Source organism: Hordeum vulgare, chromosome 5H (genome assembly GCF_904849725.1).
Source record: "Hordeum vulgare subsp. vulgare chromosome 5H, MorexV3_pseudomolecules_assembly, whole genome shotgun sequence".
NCBI classification, from domain to species: Eukaryota; Viridiplantae; Streptophyta; class Magnoliopsida; order Poales; family Poaceae; genus Hordeum; species Hordeum vulgare.
Genome location: NC_058522.1, coordinates 567,886,069 through 567,894,727, shown reverse-complemented (window position 1 = coordinate 567,894,727; position 8,659 = coordinate 567,886,069). Strand labels below are relative to the sequence as shown.

Here is an 8,659-nt window from a genome sequence, read left to right as displayed (position 1 = left end):
CGGTAATCCCGTCTTATCAATCATGTTGTTAGATAACAATGAACCTGCAAGTTATGAAGAAGAAATGGTGGGCCCAGATTCCAACAAATGGCTAGAAGCCATGAAATCCGAGATAGGATCCATATATGAGAACAAAGTGTGGACTTTGGAGATACTACCTGAGGGCCGCAAGGCTATTCAGAACAAATGGATCTTTAAGAAGAAGACGGATGCTGACGGTAATGTGACCGTTTATAAAGCTCGACTTGTGGCAAAGGGTTTTTCACAAGTTCCAGGCATTGACTACGATGAGACTTTCTCACCCGTAGCGATGCTTAAGTCCGTCAGAATCATGTTAGCAATAGCTGCATTTTTCGATTATGAAATCTGGCAGATGGATGTCAAAATGGCGTTCCTTAACGGTTTCCTTAAGGAAGAGTTGTATATGATGCAACCCAAAGGTTTTGTCGATCCTAAGAATGCTAACAAGGTGTGCAAGCTCCAGCGATCCATTTATGGACTGGTGCAAGCATCTCGGAGTTGGAACAAACGCTTTGATGAGGTGATCAAGGCATTTGGGTTTATACAAGTGGTTGGAGAATCTTGTATTTACAAGAAAGTGAGTGGGAGCTCTGTGGCGTTTCTAATATTATATGTGGATGACATATTACTGATTGGAAACAACGTAGAGTTTTTGGAGAGCATAAAAGGTTACTTGAATAAAAGTTTCTCTATGAAGGACCTAGGAGAAGCTGCTTACATTCTAGGCATTAAGATCTATAGGGATAGATCAAAACGCCTGATAGGACTTTCACAACGCACATACCTTGATAAAGTTTTGAAGAGGTTCAAAATGGAACAGTCCAAGAAAGGGTTCTTGCCAGTTCTACAAGGTACACGATTGAGTAAGACTCAGTGCCCAGCAACTGATGAAGATAGAGAGCATATGCGCTCCGTCCCCTATGCTTCAGCCATAGGTTCTATCATGTATGCGATGCTGTGCACTAGACCGGATGTTAGCCTGGCCATAAGTATGGCAGGTAGGTTCCAGAGTAATCCAGGAGTGGATCACTGGACAGCGGTCAAGAATATCCTGAAGTACCTGAAAAGGACTATGGAGATGTTTCTCGTGTATGGAGGTGACGAAGAGCTCGCCGTAAAAGGTTACGTCGATGCAAGCTTTGACACAGATCCGGATGACTCTAAGTCGCAAACCGGATACGTATTTATTCTTAATGGGGGTGCAGTAAGCTGGTGCAGTTCCAAGCAAAGCGTCATAGCAGATTCTACATGTGAAGCGGAGTACATGGCTGCCTCGGAGGCGGCTAAGGAGGGTGTCTGGATGAAGCAGTTCATGACGGATCTTGGAGTGGTGCCAAGCGCACTGAATCCAATAACCTTGTTCTGTGACAACACTGGTGCCATTGCCTTAGCAAAGGAACCACGGTTTCACAAGAAGACCACACACATCAAACGACGCTTCAACCTCATCCGCGACTACGTCGAGGAAGAGGACGTAAATATATGCAAAGTGCACACGGATCTGAATGTAGCAGACCCGCTGACTAAACCTCTTCCATGGCCAAAACATGATCGACACCAGAACTGTATGGGTGTTAGATTTATTACAATGTAATTCACATGGTGATGTGAGGGCTGGATTATTGACTCTAGTGCAAGTGGGAGACTGTTGGAATTATGCCCTAGAGGCAATAATAAATATAGTTATTATTATAATTCCTGTATGAAGATAATAGTTTATTATCCATGCTATAATTGTATTGAATGAAGACTCATTTACATGTGTGGATACATAGACAAAACACCGTCCCTAGCATGCCTCTAGTTGGCTAGCCAGTTGATCGATGATAGTCAGTGTCTTCTGATTATGAACAAGGTGTTGTTGCTTGATAACTGGATCACGTCATTAGGAGAATCACGTGATGGACTAGACCCAAAATAATAGACGTAGCATGTTGATCGTGTCATTTTGTTGCTACTGTTTTCTGCGTGTCAAGTATTTATTCCTATGACCATGAGATCATATAACTCACTGACACCGGAGGAATGCTTTGTGTGTATCAAACGTCGCAACGTAACTGGGTGACTATAAAGATGCTCTACAGGTATCTCCGAAGGTGTTAGTTGAGTTAGTATGGATCAAGACTAGGATTTGTCACTCCGTGTGACGGAGAGGTATCTCGGGGCCCACTCGGTAATACAACATCACACACAAGCCTTGCAAGCAATGTAACTTAGTGTAAGTTGCGGGATCTTGTATTACGGAACGAGTAAAGAGACTTGCCGGTAAGCGAGATTGAAATAGGTATGCGGATACTGACGATCGAATCTCGGGCAAGTAACATACCGAAGGACAAAGGGAATGACATACGGGATTCTACGAATCCTTGGCACTGAGGTTCAAATGATAAGACCTTCGTGGAATATGTAGGATCCAATATGCGCATCCATGTCCCGCTATTGGATATTGACCGAGGAGTCTCTCGGGTCATGTCTACATAGTTCTCGAACCCGCAGGGTCTGCACACTTAAGGTTCGACGTTGTTTTATGTGTATTTGAGTTATATGGTTGGTTACCGAATGTTGTTCGGAGTCCCGGATGAGATCACGGACGTCACGAGGGTTTCCGGAATGGTCTAGAAACGAAGATTGATATATAGGATGACCTCATTTGGTTACCGGAAGGTTTTCGGAGTTACCGGGAATGTACCGGGAATGACGAATGGGTTCCGGGAGTTCACCGGGGGGGGGGGGGGGGGGCAACCCACCCCGGGGAAGCCCATATGCTTTGGGGGAGACACACCAGCCCTTAGTGGGCTGGTGGGACAGCCCACAAGTGGTCTATGCGCCAAGAGAAGAAAAATCAAGAGGAAAAAAAAAAGGAGGAGGTGGGAAGGGAGGAGGACTCCCTCCCACCAAACCTAGTCCAACTCGGTTTGGGGGGGGGGGGAGAGTCCTCCCCCTTGGCTCGGCCGACCCCCTTGAGGGTCCTTGGACCCCAAGGCAAGGCCCCCTCCCTCCCACCTATATATACGGAGGTTTTAGGGCTGATTTGAGACGACTTTTCCACGGCAGCCCGACCACATACCTCCACGGTTTTTCCTCTAGATCGCGTTTTTGCGGAGCTCGGGCGGAGCCCTGCTGAGACAAGGTCATCACCAACCTCCGGAGCACCGTCACGCTGCCGGAGAACTCTTCTACCTCTCCGTCTCTCTTGCTGGATCAAGAAGGCCGAGATCATCGTCGAGCTGTACGTGTGCTGAACGCGGAGGTGCCGTCCGTTCGGTACTAGATCGTGGGACTGATCGCGGGATTGTTCGCGGGGCGGATCGAGGGACGTGAGGACGTTCCACTACATCAACCGCGTTCTCTAAGCTTCTGCTGTACGGTCTACAAGGGTACGTAGATCACTCATCCCCTCTCGTAGATGGACATCACCATGATAGGTCTTCGTGCGCGTAGGAAAATTTTTGTTTCCCATGCGACGTTCCCCAACAGAGAGTTCACGGTGGCCACGTTCGCTGCGTACTGCGCAGATGAGGGCGTGAGACGGCAGCTCACGACGCCGTACTCACCCCAGCAAAACGGCGTCGTGGAGCGCCACAATCAGACGATCATCGCCACCGCACGAAGCATGATGAAAGCGATGGCGGTGCCGGCCAGATTCTGGGGGGAGGCGGTGTCCACCGCCGTCTACCTCCTCAACTGCTCGCCCACGAGGAGCGTGGGTGGCAGGACTCCGTTTGAGGTATGGCTGGGATACAAGCCCGATGTGAGCTACCTGCGTGTATTCGGCTGTGTGGTGCACGTCAAGACCACGAAGCCGCACCTGTCGAAGCTTGAAGACAGGAGCAAGCCAATGGTGTTCTTCGGCTACGAGCCCGGGACGGCAGCGTACCGTGTCTTCGATCCTGTCGGAAATCGCGTGCACGTTACACGCGATGCCGTCTTCGATGAAGGAACCCGTTGGGACTAGGAGGACACGTCGGGGGCACAGGAGGCTGCCCCGTTCCACGTCGAGCTTCTCTCCTACCCGGTCACGAACACCCTTCCTGCAGGATCGGCCACGACGGATGAAGTCCCTGCCTCTGAACCAGCTACGCCTGCAGCAACACCGAACACCTTCGCTGACGGCGGCGGGTCAGCAGGATGGCCCTCGCCACCGCCAAGCGCCAGCACCATCACGGGAGCGACAGACACCCCTACACCACACCCAGCGATGGCTCCTACTGCACCGCTCCCATTGCACCCCATGCTCACGCGGGCACGCGACGGCATTGTACAGCCCAACAAACTGTATGATGACTTCATCTTGGCAGTGGAAGTGGACGCATACGATCTAAGCGAGCTGTGTCTCGCCGCTGCAGAGGAGGCTGTCAGCGTGGACGCGGCGCTCTCATAAGAGTGCTGGAGCAGGGCCATGGACGACGAGCTGGGGTCAATTCGCGGTAACGGCACATGGGAGTTCGCCACACTCCCGCACGGTCACCGTGCGATAGGCCTCAAATGGGTTTTCAAGGTCAAGAAGGACCCAGACGGCAATGTGATCAAGCACAAGGCGCGCCTCGTCGCCAAGGGCTACGTCCAACGACAGGGGGTGGACTTCGACGAGGTCTTCGCGCCGGTAGCAAGGATGGAGACCGTGCGGCTGCTGCTCGCGGTGGTCGCCCACTGCCAGTGGTGGGTGCACCACATGGACATGAAGTCCGCGTTCCTCAACGGCGAGCTCGCGGAGGAGGTCTACATGCACCAGCCACCTGGTTACGTCAGCATCGGCAACGAAAACAAGGTACTGCGGCTGCGCAAGGCACTCTATGGTCTTCGTGAGGCACCGCGGGAATGGAACGCAAAGCTGGACGACTCCCTCGTCTCGCTTGGTTTCGAGTGGAGCCCGCTCGAGCATGCCGTGTACAAGAGGAGCAATGGCAAGGCAACGCTCATCGTCGGCGTCTACGTCGACGACCTGATCATCACGGGCACCTGTGAGGAGGAGATCGCAGCGTTCAAGGAACAGATGCACCACCTGTTCGACATGAGCGATCTCGGCCTGCTGAGCTACTACCTCGGGCTGGAAGTGAAGCAGGAGGCAGGTGAGATCACCATTTGTCAAGGTTCCTATGCAGTGAAGATCCTAGAAGCAGCAGGGATGGCTGGCTGCAATCCTTGTCACACACCGATGGAATCACGACTGAAGTTGTGCAAAGGGAATCCTGCTGACGCTGTCGACGCCACGCACTACTGGAGCATCGTCGGAAGTCTCCGGTACCTCTGCAACACTAGGCCCGACATTACTCACGCCGTTGTGATGGTGAGCAGGTACATGGAGGCTCCTACAACGGCACACTGGGCTGCCGTGAAACATCTCCTGCGCTACATTAGTGGAACGACAGGATTCGGATGCTGCTATCTGAAGGGGAGGACACCAGATCCTGTCCTGACAGGGTTCAGTGACAGCGATCACGCCGGTGACCTCGACGATCGCAAGAGCACAACTAGATACGTGTTCTTTCTCAATTCAGGCATCATCACATGGACGTCGCAGAAGCAGAAGGTCGTCGCGCTCTCGTCCTGCGAGGCAGAGTACATTGCAGCGGCGACAGCGGCGTGTCAGGGGGTATGGCTGAGTCGACTCCTCGGCTAGCTGATCGCAAACCTCCGACAACGGTGAAGCTGCGGATAGACAATATGTCTGCGATCGAGCTCTGCAAGAACCCAATTCATCACGAGCGGAGCAAACACATCGACACTCGCTATCACTACATTCGCGAGAAGGTGGGTGAAGGCAAGGTGGACGTTGAGCACATCGGAACCAACGACCAGCTCGCCGACGTTCTTACCAAGGCACTGGGCCGCACAAGATTCGTGGAGATGAGGCTCAAGCTTGGAGTCATGAATTTCTCATCAGGGCGTCAGGTTTAAGGGGGGATTTGTTGTCTCTGTAAACCTGCACCTGTTTAGTCGTCAGGTTAGATTTCAGTTAAAGCAAATAAAACGGCTGCTGCATGAGCTTGTTCGTGTACTGGCCGGTCCGTTGCTTTCGCTAGGTTAGTTAGTTGTTAGTCAGCTTGTTTGCCAAGTTAGTTAGATAGGCCAGCCGCCGTGTGCGCATCGTGGGATGACACGAGTTCAAGCGAGCATGGCGGCGTCGTGGGAAGTGGCGAGCGGGCGTGGGATGGCACGCCGAGAAGCTCGGATCGCTACGCCGTTTTCCCTGTATTCAGCAGCTTAAATAACGAAGAAGAAGAACAAAAAAGTTGCAAGTTTTTCGCAACGCAAATCACCTCTCTCTCTCTCTCTATCTGAATTCATATTGCTGTCGCCGGCTGACAAGGTCTTGGTCAGTTTTTGCATGTTTTGTTGATTGTCTTATCTTGGAGATGCTTATTATTTTCAGTGGTTTCATACTTCCTCTTAAGATTGCAAAGGAGCTTATGACTACATGCAGAATACAGATATAGCTCTCAAAGTATTTTCTCTTTGTCATGCTGCCAATTATTTTGTATGATAAAGTAACCATTTTGAAAATCAGAAATGCAGATGTTGTCATAAAAGGATAACTACGAACCGGCACACCGTGCAGCCCGTGGTGCCACTCATCATCGTTTAATTAGGAAACTAACAATTCATGTGTTTCTACTTGCTACCCACAAGATATATCTACTTTTGAAAAATGTGATGTTGCACTCCTGTAATCTAGCATCTTCCTTTGGACATTCATGATATAGTAGTACCCTTTATTCTCTTTTCTCAAATATATTCAACCGTTTATTCACAAGAGTTTTTTCAACATTGTATATTTTCCATACATGTTCATTTTCTTTTATATAATGATTCAAGTTTTTCAATTAGGTTTAGTTGCATGACATCTGTACATCGGGCTTGTGATCAAAACTAAGTTGAGTTTGTTTCTTCAATTCACCTATTGGTTACCATGCGAGATTATGTTATTTATTTATTATGACCTGAAATATTCTTGAATTCCAATCTATTTTGGATTTTAGCGTTTTCCTAAATACCTGATGACTTATTCTTTTAGTATGAATAAATTAAACCTACATATTTCATGCCTATATATGTATGTGTGTGAAAATTACTATCATTATATCGAAAAATTAGACGGGCGCAGCAACGCGCGCCATCATTGATCTAGTATACTCGTATCTCTCATCCACATCTCTCGCGTAGTGTTGCACGCACATGTCCTGTTCTCGCGTCCCTGTACTGCTGCGAATGCGACTGGAGTCTGGAGCCGACCGCCACGGCGCGCGTGAACAGCGAAGCCGGTGATCCCGGACGAGCTCGACGAAGAGATCATCCTCCGCCTCCCGGCCGACGACCCCGCCTGCCTCCTCCGCGCCTCCATCGTCTGCTAGGACTGGGGCGCCATCGTCTCTCGCCCGGCATTCCGCCGCCGCCTCCACGAGCTCCACCGGACACCCCCGGTGCTCGGCTTCCTCCGCGACGGGCTCATCGAGCGCATCCCCGACTTCATCCCCACCGCCGCCTCGTCTTTCTCTCCCGCCGCCCCGGACGGACACTCCTGGCGGGCTCAGGACTGCCGCCATGGCCGCGCCCTCTTTTCTCCACGGGCAAGGGTGCTATGGAACTCCTTGTGTGCCCAGCAGCGCGTGCCGGTGCCCGAGGGCTGGAAGGACTTCTCAATGGCGGCTGTGTTGTGCGCAGCGGACGGGTGCGACCATTGCGATTGCCTCAAAGGTCCTTTCCGCATGGTCTTCTCGTTCAGGTTTTGTTTGGTAGAACATGGATAGAAATGGATTGAAGGAGAACCAAGGGGATTCGGTTAAGCAAACCCCTTTTACCAAATGGACGCATGAGGTTCTATGGGGTTTTTGATCCTTCCGAAAATTTTACTCTCAAAACCTCCTGAAATTCCTCCGTGCCAAACGAAGCCTCAACGTCTTCACCGAGGATTTTGACCCAGAGGGCGAGGAGTGGGTTAGCTCGGCGACGGTATACTCGTCGGAGACTGGCACATGGGGAGAGCTGACCTCGGTGCACGGCGAGTTCCTCATTAACTATTAACTACCAATATTATTCCAGCCTGCTCGTTGGCAGCTCTTTGCTCTACTTCAGGAGCAAGACCGAAACTACGTCAATCATGGAGTATGACCTGGCAAGGCACGCCCTAACCGTGTTCCAGAACAGGATGTAACATCATGCTGACAGAGGACGGTGGATTGGGAGTTATCGAGGGCTTGTTCGATCAGCATGTCAAATTGTGGACTAGGGAGGCGAGTGACGGCACTGATGCACGATGGGTGCTGAGCCAGGTCATCGACCTGAACAATTTGCTCCCAATTGCTGCTCGTAGTGATGGATACAGTCATACAGTGTAGTGGTGCGGAGGTTTGTTGAGGGAGCAAATGTCATTCTCGTTCGCACGGTTGCTGGCCTCTTCACAATTGACCTACAGTCAGAGCATGTGAGGAAGGTCTGCAATTACCGTGTCTCCAATGATGTGATTCCAATTGTCGGTTTCTACACTCCTGTGCCCAGAGGTGAGCACCAGAATCTTCTGGCATTGAAGCCTAGTGAGGAAGCAGGTGCCAGGGAGGAGAAAACGGTAGATCAAGCGCAGCAGCTGTCCGACAAGGGGTCCGATAGTTTAAGCCTAATATTAAACAGACCTCACATCTAA

General features: G+C 50.8%; 1 pseudogene; it reads left to right on the top strand.

The window, feature by feature from the left end:
• The first annotated feature begins 5,685 nt into the window (after positions 1–5,685).
• Positions 5,686–8,659, top strand: LOC123397344 (annotated as a pseudogene).